At 36.4% G+C, this 16,763-nt stretch overlaps 1 protein-coding gene across 7 annotated transcripts in view; it reads left to right on the forward strand.

Annotated features, from left to right (window-relative positions):
• Positions 1-16,763, forward strand: part of RPS6KA3 (ribosomal protein S6 kinase A3) — a 199,319-nt gene that overhangs the window by 95,778 nt on the left and 86,778 nt on the right. For 5 of the 7 annotated variants that reach the window (XM_060292163.1, XM_060292165.2, XM_060292164.1 and 2 more), the window contains exon 2: positions 15,953-16,046. The exons of the other annotated variants lie outside the window; for them this stretch is intronic. The gene's annotated coding sequence lies outside the window, so the exon portion shown is untranslated. The remainder of the gene's footprint in view (positions 1-15,952; positions 16,047-16,763) is intronic. 7 annotated transcript variants of the gene reach the window in all.

Raw genomic sequence — 16,763 nt, forward strand, 5'->3', positions numbered from 1 at the left:
GTCTCTGAAAATTTTCAAAGTGTGTCTGTGCCCCAACAACCATCTTCTCCCTCCAAAAAAACCAAAGGAGCGTGACATAATCAAATAAATTTGGGGATTGTGGAATTAAATGAGATCTGACCAATGTCTTTACTGCATAACATCTTAGAACTTTTAAGATGATAATGCACATGCTGAATCTGCAAAAAGGAAATAGCTCACAGCATTTGAGACTTGATGTCAGCACCCCTTTTTCATGAACCATCTATTGAAGTCTCAGAGGACACAAGTGCTTTGCAGAACACAGTTTTGGAAAGTCTGATAACTACAGTAACATGATCCAGTATTGCCTGGAAACAAGCTGTTAATGTTTAATTGACTGTATCAAATCTTTTTCTCTGTAACTGTCAAACGAGTTTTTGTTTCATTTTGAATTGGAGTCTTTCTAGATTAATTTGTGTAACAATTTTCCATCTTAATAGTGGACTAAAAATTTAAATGCAGTAGTTTAAATAAAAGTTTGAAATAATTTAAACTTTTAAAATTCAGTGTTTTGAAAGGTAATGGTCATATTCTACCTTAATATCAAGCTAATTGCCCCTACTAAATGGCTCCCTCATGGACTTACTCTGTAATTTACTTTTAATATTCATAGTTTTTAAAAACTCTTATCATTTGCTATTTTATGCTGCTGTCAATCTGTCTACTTCTCCCATTCTTTTTTAATTAATTGCTTCAAACTTGAAGTTACTAGAAAACAGCTAGGATTAATGACATTTTGATGCAGCTGTTTTTAACTTGGGAACATTGTTACTTCATCTTTAAAAAAAAGTTTACTTACAGCTTACCAATGATGTAAAATGACTTCCTCACCCTTTTTCTGATCTCTGCCCATTATATACACATACCTCTGGAGTCAGGGGTATTCGAGGGGCGTATTACCTACTAACAAACAGTGATTTTATGCTTCAGCATACCATAACGGAATAGCTCAATTACTGGCATTACCTACTCTGAATATGTACCTTTTTCTCTTGAAGGTATCAGCTAGAAAGGAATGTGAATGAACGAAAGATCAGGAGGCTAGCCTACTGCCCCACCTGGAGTCAGCTCTCCACATTGTCTTTTGGAGGGTATTTTTGTGTTTTGTTTTGTTTTTTCATGAAATAGTGCTGGTTGCCTGAATATTAGATAATCCTACATTTATGTGTAAATCCAAAAGCACTTTTATACTTCCTATCAGTCTTCCCCTCTATTAGTATAAATAGAATTACAGCAGTAGCATAACTTAAATCAGATTTTCCCATCTTAACTAATACTCTATCCATGGTTTCTTACATACCTTAAAAATTGTTTTATCCACCATGTTAATTGATTTTTATAATCTTACATATGATGATGATCTCATCTTCATGTCTGACCTGGTCATCTAGATTTCTGTGAGCTTGCGTCTAATCCTTTGGCCCACAAAACTTGTTATAGGAAACTTGGTTCAGCCATTTGATATGTGTTAGAAGCAGATGGGAAATGATAGCCTGAAACAAAAGTTCATTTTGACATTAATAGATTGAAGTGCACCTCAAGTGCAATGTTTTGGGAGAAATCTTCACTCCAGAAATCTTGTAGAATCTCTACTAAAAACCTCAGTTACCCAGGATGTTATTTCACTTTTTCACATTTAGGAGCAGAGGAGTCTACCTGAAAAGAATATAAAATAATAGGAAAGATGCACTTAAAAAAAACCCCAGCTTCTAGATGGGTACCATTCAGTAGCCACTAGCCAGCCACATGTGTGGCTACTGAGCACTTGAAATGTGGCCAGTATGGCTGAGAAACTGAATTTTTAAGTTAACTTTAATTAATTTAAATTTTAATAGTCATCTGTGGCTATTGGCTACCACATTGAACAGCACAGTTCTAGATTATAGAATTAGCACAAACTGAACCCTTTTTTCTACACCAGTGTTTTTCAACTCTACCTTTTCTTACTTGTAGTTTGAAATTAATAGGCTAAAGCTTTTTCTAAATGAAAAATATATTTAATATGCTGTTTCAAATTATGTTTAATCAGCTTCGTCTTGTCTCTCTTCTACCCTGAAGATTTTGATAAGCCCTCCTAAGTGGTACATGCCCCTCAAATAACCATTCTGCACTTTCTACAACTTTACTAACTTTACAGTGACATTTCTCATTCAAGTGATAACATCGAAGCATTGGGGAAATTTAGCTATCAGAATTGGTGCATTTTGTTCACTATACTATGCTAATTAATACTGGGAAAGTAGATTGGTTCATCTTGGAGATTAACATATACTGAATGCCCTCTCTGACTAGACGCTTTGTGTATATCAACTTGAATAAGGTAGATGTAATTAACCTCAACTTACAGGTGAGGAAACTGAAGCCTAGAGAGGTTAAGTAACTTGTTCATGGTTGCACAGCTATTAAGTGGAGGAGGCAGGGTTCAAACACCAGGTCTCGCAGATTGCAATCCCACTGATTTTCCACTAGACTGCCCTGCTTTGGTTGAAAACAGCGTAGAGGTGAGTGACTCGGTCTAGATGACATCTCCTCCTAAGGGCAAAAGGGTCCAGGTGGTTTGTATTGAGCAGATGTTTTCATGGGAACGTACAGGGAGACTTAGAAAAGCAAAATTGATATTACTCTCCAAATACAGCATGGGTAAAATAAGCTTTTGTGAGCTGGCCTGAGAAACAGCATCGTATGTGACATCGTATGGGAAATTTTTTTGAGATTTCTAAACAACTATCTTACAAGTGAGAATTTGAAACAAAAACTACTGTACTTGAAAAAGGGGGTTTGTCCAGATGTAACTTAACACCTCTCCATACAGAAGCCCCTAGGTGTGTGCTTGAGTAACTGTGCTCTGTTTTTTAATTGCAGCTTATTAAATCATTACCTCTTCATATTTGCATCTTCTTTTCAGAAAAATGTATTTGACTTTCCCTCAGAGTGCCAGAAAACAGGATGTGGCACAACCTGAAAAAGTTGCCAATTATCTTGCTACAGTAAAAGAAAAGGAAATTTAAAGAAATGTTGATCATTGGTGACTTTTCCCCCTCTTTGGGTTTTTTAATTCTTAGGTTAAATAGCCCTAGTTAATCTTTTTAAAAATTGAGATATGATTTATATACCACAAAATTGTACCCTTGTAAAGTATACAATTCAGTGGTCTTTAGTATATTCACAAAGTTGTGCAACCATCACCACTATCTAGTGCCAGAAGATTTTCATGACCTCCAAAATCCCATACTCATTAGCAGTCACTCCCTATTCCCTCCTTCCCCCAGCCCCTGGCAACTAATAATCTAATTTCTGTCTCTGTAGATTAGCCTATTCTGGACATTTCATGTTAATGGAATCATATGATATGTGGCCTTTGTGTCGACATCATGCACTTAACATAATGTTTTCAGGGTTCATCAGTGTTGTAGCATGTGTCAATGCTTCATTTTTATGGCTGAGTAAGCTATTGTGTGGTTATAGCAGTTTTGTTTATCAGTGTATCTGTTGGTGGACATTTGGATTGTTTCCATTTTGGGGGTATTATAAATAATGCTGCTATGAACATTTGTATACAAGCTTTTATGTGAACATGTTTTCAGTTCTCTTGGGTGTTTGCCTAGGAGTGGAATTGCTGTGTCATATGGTAAGTCTATATTTAATATTTTGAGGAACTGCCAAATAGTTTTCCAACTTGTTTGTATCATTTTACATTCGCACCAGCAATGCACGAGGGTTTCAGTTTCTCCACATCCTCACCAACACTTGTTATTGTTTTTTTCATTATAACCACCCTAGTGTGTTTGAAAGTGGTATCTCATTGTGGTTTTGATTTACATTTCTCTAATGACTGGGAATGTGAAGGATGTTTTCATGTGCTTATTGTCTACTTGTATCCATAGTTCTCGTGCTTATTTTGCTGCTGATTTAGGGACTTAAATGGAGTTTCGCTCTAATGCTGATATAGAAGATCCTTATCTGTGTCATGTTATATACATAGTTCTCAGAAAACTTAGTTTCAGTTTGCACTTTTAAAAGATTTCCTTTATTTTTAGATGTGATAAATAAAAAGCTTTTTCTAGAACAATGGCTTTCCAGTTGGGTGAATAGAGCCCTGCTTCACCTGGGCCACACCTTCTCCCAGCCAGAACAGAGTTTCTAGAGGAACACAACAAAGAGTTAAAAGATTAATTATAAAACAAATTATACAAAGAAAGCAAAAATTGAGGCAGTGATATTTTTCCTTACAGTCTCCTCAGTCTTCTTATACTATTCTATAGTTTCTTATTTAAAGCAAGAGTACAGGAATTAATTGAAGGTCAGTCAAAACAAAAAGTCTAGAATCTCTGAAATTAAATATAAGTCAACAAATAAATGAATTTTCAAGGATCCATCTCTTAAAGTGAGATATACAGACGTTTCATTTAAAGTAGTGAAAATGCAAAGCAAAACCCCTGTTGGCCTTCTTTCCTTCAAGTTCCTCCTGGCTCTTGGTATATAATTCAAGAAAAATAACTATCACAATGGATGTTGATAGCAGTAAGGGGGGTTACTTAAAGAGAGAAATGTCACAGGCAAGTTAAAAATAAGATTTGCCTTGGATTATTAAAAAGAGGAGCTCAAAATGAGTTTTAAAGGGATCTTTTCCCCCTGGCTGTTCTGAATTTGTGTGGTGTAGTACTAGGTGATAATGAATGAGATAGAATTCTTTCCTTTGGAATATTATAGTGTGAAAGTACTGAGGTGGACTGGCAGTTGAATAACATGAAGCAAGCTAAATTAGCCAGGAATGATATAAACATAATCGGAACTTTAGGGGAAAGTTCTGATCTATGATGTTATATAGCAGTTTTCCATAGTGCATTTTTAACCATAATGTGGAAACCTAGAAAATAAATGTCATTACCCCAAACACCCAGTAAAGTTTCTTTTAACACACACACACACACACACACACACACACACACACACACACACAGAGAGAGAGAGAGAAAATGTTATTTTCAACATAAAAATTAATCACTTGGTGGAGACTTCTGGTTCTGCCAAGGTGGAGGAGTCCTTTTCCTCCTAGGTCTTCCTTTACAACTAAAACACCTAAGACATCACAGCAAACAAGTACAGGAACACTCTGAAAGGTGGAAATTAGAGAGCAGACTGCCTACAGACTTTGGGATTAAAGGAATGACACAAGTAGTGAGTTCCCTGGGTGTTCTTATTGCCTCCCATATATCCTGGACAGGGTGTTTTAAAAGCCTCCAACCTGGAACCACCAACAGGCGCAGACAAAAAGGGTTCCAAGAAAAGCCTGTTCTCTTTAGCCAGATGACTAAAGAAAGGGTGGGCTAACAACAGTAAACCTTTTTGACAATACCCACCCTACTGTAGCCAAACACCAACAGAAAAACCCCACCCTGCTTCTAAGAAGCAAGTGGCAGTGCTTGTGGCTGGGCAGATCAGGGACCTAATCGCCCCTTCTCCCCTTCGCTGCCTAGCAAAAACAAACAGCACTTTGATTCCCCCTGCTCGGTGGCTTTGGCAGGTTGTGCAGGGACCTGATATTCCCTCACCACCACGCCTGTCCCACTCCCTACAGAAGGAGGTGGTGTTCTCACTAGGGTAGTGTCAGTGGGGTCCAGCAGCCAGTTGAGCCTCCACTCCAACCTGGAAGCAATGAGGCATAACAAGGTGGTGTGAGGTAGGACTAGTCCCCACTAAGCCTCCCCCCGCCCTGTGTCAGTGAGGTCCACCCTCACCCAGCATCAACAAGGCAGAACAAGATGGTTGGAGGTGGCCTGGTCAGTGCTGCTTCCCCGCTCCGCTGATGCAGTAGGGCCCAGATGCCACCTCCATCTGGCATCTACAAGGTGGAACAGAGTGGTAGATGGCAGGGCTGATTGGCACCCCACTTCTCCCTCTCCCCTCTCCTGTTGTCAGCTGGGCCTTTCAGGGAGCTGAAGTCTACCTTGAACTCTGCTGAACTCTGCTGAACTCCACTCTCCCCTGCAGCAATGAAGCAGTGTGAGTCAGCCCTCCACTTCCCCTCTTCCTATTGTCAGTAGGGTCTGTCAGGGAGCTGAGCTTGCACCCCTGCTCAGAGGCAATGAGGTGGTATGGGTTGGTGCCCCACTTTCACTGGGAACAAGAGTGAAGCTGAACTTCCATCCCACCCATCTGCAAAAAAGCAATGTGAGTCATTGCTCCACTTTTGCCAGGGTGGTGTTGGCGGAGCCCAGCAGGAAGCTGAACATACACACTCACCCTGCCCTCACACTACACCTCAACTGGTAGACTGCCTGCTAAAAAAGATTAAATAGGATCCAGAGTCTTAAAATCTCCAAAATGTCCATTATACAGCTGAAGTTCACTTACACTAAGACCCAAGAAAATTGCATCATGAATGAGAAAAAAGGCACCAGATACCAGCAAGGAGATGCTTCATATATTGGAATTGTCTGACAAGGATTTTAAAACAGCCATCATAAAAATACTTCAGTGAGCAACCACAAACACATTTGAAACAAATGAAAAATTAGTCTCAGAAAAGAAATAAAGTAGAAAATGGACACTTTAGAACCGAAAAATGCAATAACTGAAATAAACTTACTACATGGGCTCAATAGAAGAATGGAGGGACTTCCCTGGCAGTCCAGTGGTTAAGACTCTGTGCTTCCACTGCAGGGGGTGCGAGTTCGATCCCTGGTCAGGGAACTAAGATCCCACATGTGGTGCAGCCAAAAAAAAAAAAAAAAAAAAATGGAGGTGACTGGAAAGAGTCAATAAAATTGAAGATAGAGCAATAGAAATTACTCAATCTGAATAGCAGAGTAAAAATAAACTGAAAAATAAATGGAGTGTCTCAGGGGCCTGGGAACATTAACAGAAGATTTAATATTCATGTCACCACAGTTTCAGAAGCAGAGAAAAAAGGTGGACTTGAAGAAATAATGCCTGAAATTTCCCCAGTTTGGCAAAAGATGTAAGCCTACAGATTCAAGAAACTGATTGAACTCCAAATAAGGTAAACTAAAGTAATCCACACCTAGGCACATCAAAATCAAACCTTCGGAAATGTGAAATTGTTTAATGGGTATAGAATTTCAATTTTGCAAGATGAAAAATTCTGGAGATTGGTTGCACAAGAATGTGAATATACTTTTTTTTTTTTCTGTATGCGGCCCTCTCACTGTTGTGGCCTCTCCCGTTGCGGAGCACAGGCTCTGGACGCGCAGGCTCCGGACGCGAAGGCTCAGAGGCCATGGTTCACGGGCCCAGCCGCTCCGCGGCATGCGGGATCTTCCTGGACCAGGGCACGAACCCGCGTCCCCTGCATCAGCAGGCGGACTCTCAACCACTGCGCCACCAGGGAAACCCAATGTGAATATACTTAACATACTGAACTTCATACTAAAAAACAGTTAAGACAGTAAATTTCATGCTAGGTGTATTTTACCACAGTTAAAAATTTGTTTCTAAATCAAAGTAAAAGACAAAAAATCTTAAAAGCAGTTAGAACTGAACTATTACCTATAGGGGAATAATAATTCAAATGACAGTAGATCCCACATTAAAAACCATCGAAGCCAGAGGGAAATGGCACACTGTCTTTTAAGTGCTGAAAGAAAAGATCTGCAACCCAGAATTCTATACCCAGTGAAAATATCCTTCTAGCGTGAAGGTGCAATCAAAGCAGTCTCTGGTGAAGGGAAGCTAAGAGAATGTGTCTGTAACAGACCGTGAAGGAATGACTACAGGTCGTTCTTCAAGCAGAAAGGAAATGATAAAAGAAGGATCTGGAACATCAAGAATAACATGAATTCTACACATTCTCTTCCAGAAAATAGAAGAGGAAGCATATCACTACTCATTTTTTGAGGCCAGTATCACCCTGATACCAAAACGTAAAGACAGTACAGAAAAGAAAACTCCACATCAGTATCCCTTAAGAATATAGACACAGAATGCTCAACAAAATATTAGCAAAACAAATCCAGCAACATATAAAAAGAAGTATACAGCATGACCAAGTGGGTTGTATTCCAGGGGTGTAAGACTGGTTCAGTATTCAAAAAATCAATTGATGTAGTCCACCATATTAAAGTTGAATAAAAATATTAATAATGTGCAAAACACATGATTAGAGACATACAGATTGGAAAGGAAGAAATAAAAATGTCTCTATTTGCAAGTGACATGAGGTCTCCAATGGAAATCCCAAGGAATCTACGTAAATCTAGAACTGATAAGTGAGTTCAGCAAAGTTGTAAGATACAAGATCAGCATACAAAAATAGTGTTTCTATATACTAGCAATGAATGTGTGGAAACCAAAAGGAAAAACATAGTTCCATTTGTGATTGCTTAAAAAATTTCTCAGGTATAAATCTAACAAAACATGTATAGGGCTTGTGTGCTGAAATCTAAAAAATGTTAAATGAAATCAAAGGTCTAAATAAATGGAGAGGTCTACCATGTTCATACATTAGAAGACACAACATAGTAAAGATGCCAGTTCTCCCCAAATTCTTCTATAGGTTTAACACAACCGTATTCTAAAAGTTATATGCAACGGTAGAGGAACTAAAATATCCAAAACAGGATAAAAATAAAGTGGCAGGAATCACTTTACCCAACTTTTAGACTTACTAAATAGTTTCAGTAATCAAAATCCTGTGGTATTGGTGAAGGGATAAATACATAGATCAGTGGAACAGAATGGAGAGCCCAGAAATAGACCCAAACAAGTACGGCCAACTGATTTTTTTCAAAGATGCAAATGCAATTCAATGAAGGAAAAATAGATAGCATTTTCAACAGTGGTGCTTGGAGCAATTACACACCCATAGGTAAAACAGTGAACCTCAACCTAAACCTCACACCTTATACAAAAATTAATCCAAAATGGATCGTGGAAACTCTAAAACATTTAGAACTTAGATATAAGAGAAAATCTTTGGGCCTGTGGGCTAAGTGAAGGGTTCATAGACCAGACACCAAAAGCACAATCCATAAAAGAAAAAAATAATAAATTGGACTTGATCAAAATTCAAAATGTTCGCTCTGTGAAAAAGATCCTGTTAAGGGGATGAAAAGAGAAGCCACAGATTGGGTGAAAGTATTTGCACACCTGTATCTGAGACAGGACTTGTATCTAGAATATATATAAAGAACTCTCAAAACTTAACAGTAACAAAGGCAAATAGTCCAGTTAGAAATTGGACAAAAGAGATAAACAGACATTTCATCAAAGGGGATATATGGATAGCACATAAGCATATGAGAAGACGTCAACATGGTTAGCTATCAGAGAAATGAAAATTAAAACCACAAAGAGATATCTCTACATACCTTTTAGGATACCCAAAATGAAAAATAGTGACAGTACCTAGTGTTGGTGAGGATATGGACAAACTGGATCTTTCATACATTGCTGATGGGAAAGTGAAATTATACAGCCTTTCTGGAAAATAGTTTGGTCATCTCTTTAAAAACTAAACATACACTTATTATATAACCCAGCAGTTGCACTCCTGGGCATTTATCCCAGAGAAATGAAAATGTATGTCCACATAGAAGTCTGTTCACAAATGTTCATAGCAGCTTTATTTGTAATATCCAAAAGTTAGACACCAAATGTCCTTCAATGGGTGAATAGTTAAACAAGCTGTGGTATGTTCACACCATGGAATACTGGAATACTACTAAACTAAAAGGAATGAATTATTGATACAACAACTTGGACGAATCTTCAGGGAATTCGTGCTGAGTGGAAAAAAGTTACATACCATATGATTCCATTTATATAACATTCTTGAAATGACAAAATTGGAGACTAGCTTAGTGGTTGCCAGGGTTAGGAAGAAGGGTGGGAGAGAGGTGGATGTAAAGGGGCAACACGCAGGATCCTGATGGCGAAGAACTGGTATCTTTACTCTGGTGGTAGATACAGGTGCCTATACATGTGATAAAGTGTGTAATAATGAGCACGCACACGCACACACACGCGAGAACCTGTAAAACCAGTGATATCTGAGTAAGGTCTGGGCATTGTACCAGTATAATTTTCCTGGTCTTGACAGGAAGTTGTGTAAGATGTAACCACTGGGTTAAAGGTGTATGGGACCTCTCTATTATTTTTGCAATTTCCTGTGAATATATAATCATTTCTAATTTAAAAGTTAGGAAAAAAGTTGAGAAAGCATTAGATAAAATTCAGTGTCTATTCTCAATTAAAAACAGTAAAATAGGGCTTCTCTGGTGGCGCGGTGGTTGAGAGTCTGCCTGCCGATGCAGGGGACATGGGTTCGTGCCCCGGTCCGGGAAGATCCCACATGCCGCGGAGCGGCTGGGCCCCTGAGCCATGGCTGCTGAGCCTGCGTGTCCGGAGCCTGTGCTCCGCAGTGGGAGAGGCCACAACAGTGAGAGGCCCGTGTACCGCAAAAAAAAAACAGTAAAATAGGAATAAGAGGGTGTGTCCTTAACATTATTAAAAAATAGTCTCAGACCAGTAGCCAGCATCATGCTTGATGGAGACATGTTATGGGCAATCTCATTAAAATTGTGCCTGCTGTTTTCACCTCTGTTTCACATTCTACAAGAGTTTGCTAATGAAGTTAGACAAGAAAATCAAAAGGTATTCAAAAGAAGGATAAAAGATAACTATTCATAGATGATATAATCATCTTCTTAGGTAATCTATGGAGACCACTAAAAAGCTTTGTGAAAACTAATGATGGTCTAATAAGGTGGTATTAAACAGAATATATATTTAAAAATTAATAAATAGTTTTCCTTGTTAGAAATGATAATGGGAAAAAAGAGCTCATTCAAAATAGCAGTAAAAATATTAAATGTCTGGAAATAAACATAAGCAAAGGGCAGGAACTAAATGAAAGAAAATAGTTGTATTAAAGAATAAATAAGTTGAGAGAAAAGCTATGGTTCTTTAAATTACTTTCAGTAGGATTTGAGGTTTGTTATTTTCTTGTTTATTTTTTTAAAAATTTTTCCTCTGTCTTGAATGAATGTTCCCAGATTTTTAGTTTTTTTCTTATTTCTTTAGGTTTCTTTTATTTTGTAGCTTATCTGGACAGTTAATACTAACAATTTTTAGTAGAGTCCTCTTATTAATAGTGTTTATGCTTAATACATATACAGCTAGAATTCATTATGGAGCTGTAATTATAAACTATATTTCTCATTTTTCCAAAAATAAACCTTGCTGCCTGGTTGTGTTTATACCTATGGTACTTTTAAATATATATATATATATGTATATATATTTAATGAGTGAGTAGTTTGGATTGTTTTTTCCTAAGTAAGTTCAGTTCCAAACTTGTCTAATACACTTTGTGTTAAGGTACAGTTGATATTGCTTGGCTGTTAAGCTCTTTTTTGTGTATTTGAGCAAGTCCTATTCTGTCTTGTTTCACTTACTGGCAAGCTATTATTGCTGTCGTTTTGTTCATAAGAATGTTTGTAAGACTGTGTGTAAGTTTAATTAAAGTGACTTTTAGTTAACAGTTATGTTATCAGTAACACCTGTTGGGTTCAGTTCATCAAACATTTAAGCACCACTTGTTTTGCCGATGAGGAAACAGGTTCAGGTAATTTTGCCACAGTCACATAACAAATAAAGCTTGGGCTTTGAAGCTCGGCTCGGCATCATGGTGTATCTGTTTTAGATAGAAGGACTTCACTAAGCCTCTGGAAACCAGAAGAAATTATTAGACTTTTTCCTAAGACTTAAATTAGCCAAACCAAGTAATGCATTAATGAATTATCTAGTACTCAGACTTTTAGCCCTAGAAATGGAAGTGGACCCATTAGGGTAAGGGACTCACCAGAATACCCTCAAGTATTTGCATTTGTCAATTCCTCTGGCAAGATGAGCAGGAGGAAAGAGAAGCTAACACTTACTGGGCACCCAGCATGGCTAAGCGTACTAAACTTTATTACAACCTCCGGCATAACTGGTATTCAAATCTTGTAGATTAGAAAACTGAGACTCATGTTAAGTAGCTTGCCCAAAGTCACACCTATAATAAAGGACAAAGCCAGGTTCTGAAACTTGGTATGTCAGGCTCCAAAGCCCATGATCTTTTCTCTACACTGTGATTTCCCAGACTTAACCTAATCACAGGAGTCATCTAAGGTGCCTGTTTAAAAAATGAAATACCGAGCCACGGGGCTTCTGGAACTTCTGATTCAGTTTCAGTTTGAGGTAAGGCCAGGTAGTGTATTATTAACAGGAATCTTAGGTGATTCTGATCATCACACAGGTTTGGGAAACACTGCCAACTCCATGTGGTACTAAGAGGTGGAGTTTGAAGGTGTTAGGAGGGCATAAATAGCAGTGGGCGTACACAGAGTAGCTTAAAAAATAAGTTGACACTTTACTAGTAAAATAAGACTGGTAAGATTGGATTGTGGAAATTATAAAATGGCTTTAGGTTCCTTAATCTGCACAGAAAAACAATGTTTCATTTATTTTCTCTTTGTTAGTACTTCTCTTTCAGGTGACAGCATTTGTTACAATCCATTCTTTGGTGTTATCCTTGTTTACACTTGGATACAAAGGTACCAATGCAGGATATAGATAAAACTGTATTTTAGATGCAGAAAAGAAAGAAGGAATTACAGTTAGAAATAACGTACAAAACAGCTTTAAATACAGAATTAGTAATTTCCTCAGGTGTAAAAACCCCACAAAATTTTAAATACTTTTAATCCTTAAAGTCACAGGATTATAACATTTTCAAGCTGGAAAAGCCCTTAGATATCCACATATTTTATGCATGAAGAAATCACAAATCAGAGAGGCTTTAAGGGCTTGCCCACAGTTAGTGGTGGATTCAAATCCATGCTGGCTAAGATTCCATTGAACTCTTATGGATTGCAGATAAGTACCAGAAAATAGTGACTTTTTAGAAATAAATTTAGTGACAATCATGTTTACCTTATATTCCCTACTTTATCTGATTTTATGGTTTCTTCCTTTTTAATTGCCCTCTCGAGAATATGAATATATTCAAAGGAGTCTCTTTTAGGAGATTATGCAATTTTAAATATTACGTCGGATCAATGATACGTTAGAAAAACGAACCATTACCTTCTTAGTGTAGTGTATTTAACAAACGGACATTTTCAGAACATGTGTTAAGAGTTGTAGTTTTCTCCACTTTTTATTACAAAATTTTATTTTATAAATAGAGAAAAATGAGCACAGCTAGATGCCTATACTTGAATTCTAACAGTAATATGACATCATTTCTGTGTAGTAGTGTGAGCTTTGGATTCAGACTTGGGTTCAGTTGTCTTATCCGCAAACTTAATACCCCTGTGATCTTGGACAAGTTACTAATTCTCAACCTAAGTTTTTTCTTCTCTATATAGTAACATCCCTCATAGTTGATTAATGATTAATTGGGATTAAATGAGAGAATATATGCAACATAGCCAACACTGTACTTTGAACAAAATAAGCATTGCATAAATGATAGCTGTTATTATTTATTTCCTTGAGCCAGTAGTTATTTAGAATAATATTGATTTCTGAATGAGTGCTTTATTTCCTTATTCAGTTTTTTGTCATAATCAGAAAATATCTGTAGAGTTCCTGCTTTTAAGAATTTTGGACTTACTTCATGGCCTAGAACATGGTCAGTCTTTTATAACTTTTCATAGATAACTTGAACCCATATTCTTTTTACATTATAAAATTCAATATCTACCTATTCTAATGTAAGTTACATCAAATGCTTTGTCCTGTTTTATTCATTATGCTAGTTGATGTTAGTGTGCTAAAATTTCCCCTTCCACTTGTGTCCATTTATTTCATGTTATAGTCCCCAGAACATCTCCTTTTGTGTTTTGTGGTTAGGTTAGTCGGTGATTAAGTGTTCAGTACTATTTTGCATTTATTATTTTTAATGACTCGTCTGAAAAAAGTTACACAGGCTGATTATAGAAAATCTGACAAACAGAAACATACACAGAAGGAAATAAACATCTTCACTCTTACTATGAAATATTATGAAAAGATTTAAATGTGATTAAGAGTAGGGGTTTTAGAATCAGAGTTAGGTTTGAATTTAAGCTCTACTTATTTGCTTTAGGCAGGATATTAGACTTTTTCATTTATTCAACAAATATTTATTGAGCACTTCCTGTATGCCAGCCAGGCATTTTGCTAGGGGCTGAGGATACAGTGCTTTAAAAGATTGACATACCCATCTTAGCTTAATGTCCTCATTTGTAAATTAGTGATAATGCCTCACAGAGTTCTTAGAAGCATCAAAGATGTACTTGCCTGGTGTGCAGTAATTGCTCAGTAAATGATAACAATTATTATTACTGTATGTATTAAGTACTAATTATATTTTTAGTCCAAATCAAATCACCTTTTTATTTAATCAGCTTAAGGTTTTTGCTTCACATTTTATTTTTGGCCTTAATAATACATACACTTGCTTTCTTCTTTTTCTTTATGCTTTTCTATGCTTATCTGTTTTTGCTTGGCTTTCTCTTTAAAGCGGTAAATACTGGTGTGGATTTTTTAAGCGTCTTAAAAATATAACCTAAGACTATTAAAATTTTTATTATCAAGCATTTCAAACACATACCAGAGTAGAGAGAATAGTATAATGAACCACCATATTTCCATAGCCCAGCCTCAAAGATTATCTCATGGCCAGTCTTGTTTCATCTGTACTCCCCATCATACACACTACTTTCTCTCTTCCCCTCCCTGGCTCCAGTGGATTATTTTGAAGCTACTCCTAGATACATCAATTCAGACATAAATATTTACGTTTATATTTCTTAAAAGATAAAGACTTTTATAAACATCAAACATACCATCATCACTCATAAAAACATCAATAATTCTGTAATAGCATCCAATATCCAGTAAGACACTTTGCTTTAATTAGATACTTTACATTTCTTACATTATTACTTTTGGAATTATTTCTGTCATCCTATTTTAAGTTTTTTATTCTTTTCCTTATGGTTTGTTTTTTTTCTTCTGCCTTATGGATTTGTTTGTTTGAAGAGGTTATGAAATATTGAAGAAAGAATTATGGAGCTAGAAAGACTTGGCTTTGAACCTTGCTTCTGCCATTCACAAATTAACTTTGCTGAGCCTTGGTTTCCTCATCTGTAAAATAGGGGTAATTATACCTACCTCCGTGCTTAGGGTTGGATGTGATGCCTGCATAAAGTACTATTCACAGTCTTTGCCAGTTATTATATTCTCCACTGATTTGGACTGCAATGAATAAGTATAATTCTCGGTTGTTGTATGCTTTTTCAAAGCATGCCAAAATTTATATTTATTTGGTAGTTACTAAAAGTAGTGGTTTTAAAATATCTTTTTAGGAAAGACAGAGAATTTAGAATCTTAGTTTCTCCCTTCTTCCACTACCTCTTTTAATTTGAGTCCACATTAATTTATCCTGAGGTTACAAATCTTACCTTTAACTTTCTAAAGGTTTATATTGTTTATATACTTATATCAGTTATTTATTCTTCATTATTGACCCTTTCTCCTTTATTGGGGTTAATTATTTTATTCAGTTATTTCTAGATATTAAGTTGGTATCAATATACTTCACCAATTCTTTCCTACCTCAGTATTCTTGAGTTCTTATTTTGTTTCTCTTTCAATGGTCTAAGACATACCTTTGAACAGTTTATGAAAAAGGTACTACCAGGATGGTGAAATTTTATAAGACTGCAGAACTAAGAAGAATTTCCTGTGATCTTTGTATATGAACAAGTAGAACAAGGTATAAAATTCTTAGATCATAACTTTTCCCTTTTAACTCTCTGTAAGTCATTACTTCATTGTCTTCTGGCATTTTATTGTTGCAGAGGAGAAATCTGAGGTCAATCTGATTTTAGTTTCTTTGAAAATAACCTATTTTTTTCTGCTTGTATGCTTGTAGGATTATATCTTTATCCTTGAAATTTAAAAACATTTGCCAGGACATGTCTTGGTGTTGATGATCTCTGTTGAACCTTCTCAGTCTCCAGTCTCAGGTATTTTTTTCCGGAACTGGAAAGTTTTCTTATACTTTTGATTGATTAAACTGCTGGGGTTTTTTCTTTAGGAGCATCTGTTATTCATAGATTATTTCTACGTCTGTCCTCCATCGTTTTTTAATCTTTTCTTTCATTTTTTTTTCATTTACTCAAGTTTGTCCTCCTTGGCATGGATTCTGTTTTCTGCAGTGTCAGTTCCAATACTTGCTATTCACAATGCAGATTTAATTTTGGCTACCGTGTTTTCGTTTCTTTATTCTTATCTCAACATACTCTTGTTTCATAAGCAGAATTCCCCTTAGGGGTACACTCCAAAAAAATGAGATGGATTCAGGCCTAAAACCGTATCTATTTTCTGAGGCCACAACCACAGGAAACCATCAGAGAGGAAAAAAAAAAAGCTTCTGAAAGTTTCCTCTAAAACTTAATAATGTAAATATAACCAGTGGTCATTCCTACCCTAGTCTAGAAAATAGAATAGTCTTGAGTACTAGCAGACCTTTAGTTGCTAGAGGAATAGCAAAGCACATGTAAGGGCACCTTAACTAGAAATAAATGGATTTTTCTAGTTACATTGATTGTTTTTCTCTTTATAAAAAATATATAATAAATGCATATAATTTTGAAAATACAGTACAAAGAAGAAAATCCTATGACCCAGGTAACTACTGATAAGATTTTATATATGTTTTGCCAGTTACATGCACACATGTT

The sequence above is a fragment of the Globicephala melas genome, chromosome X (genome assembly GCF_963455315.2).
Source record: "Globicephala melas chromosome X, mGloMel1.2, whole genome shotgun sequence".
Taxonomy (NCBI): Eukaryota; Metazoa; Chordata; class Mammalia; order Artiodactyla; family Delphinidae; genus Globicephala; species Globicephala melas.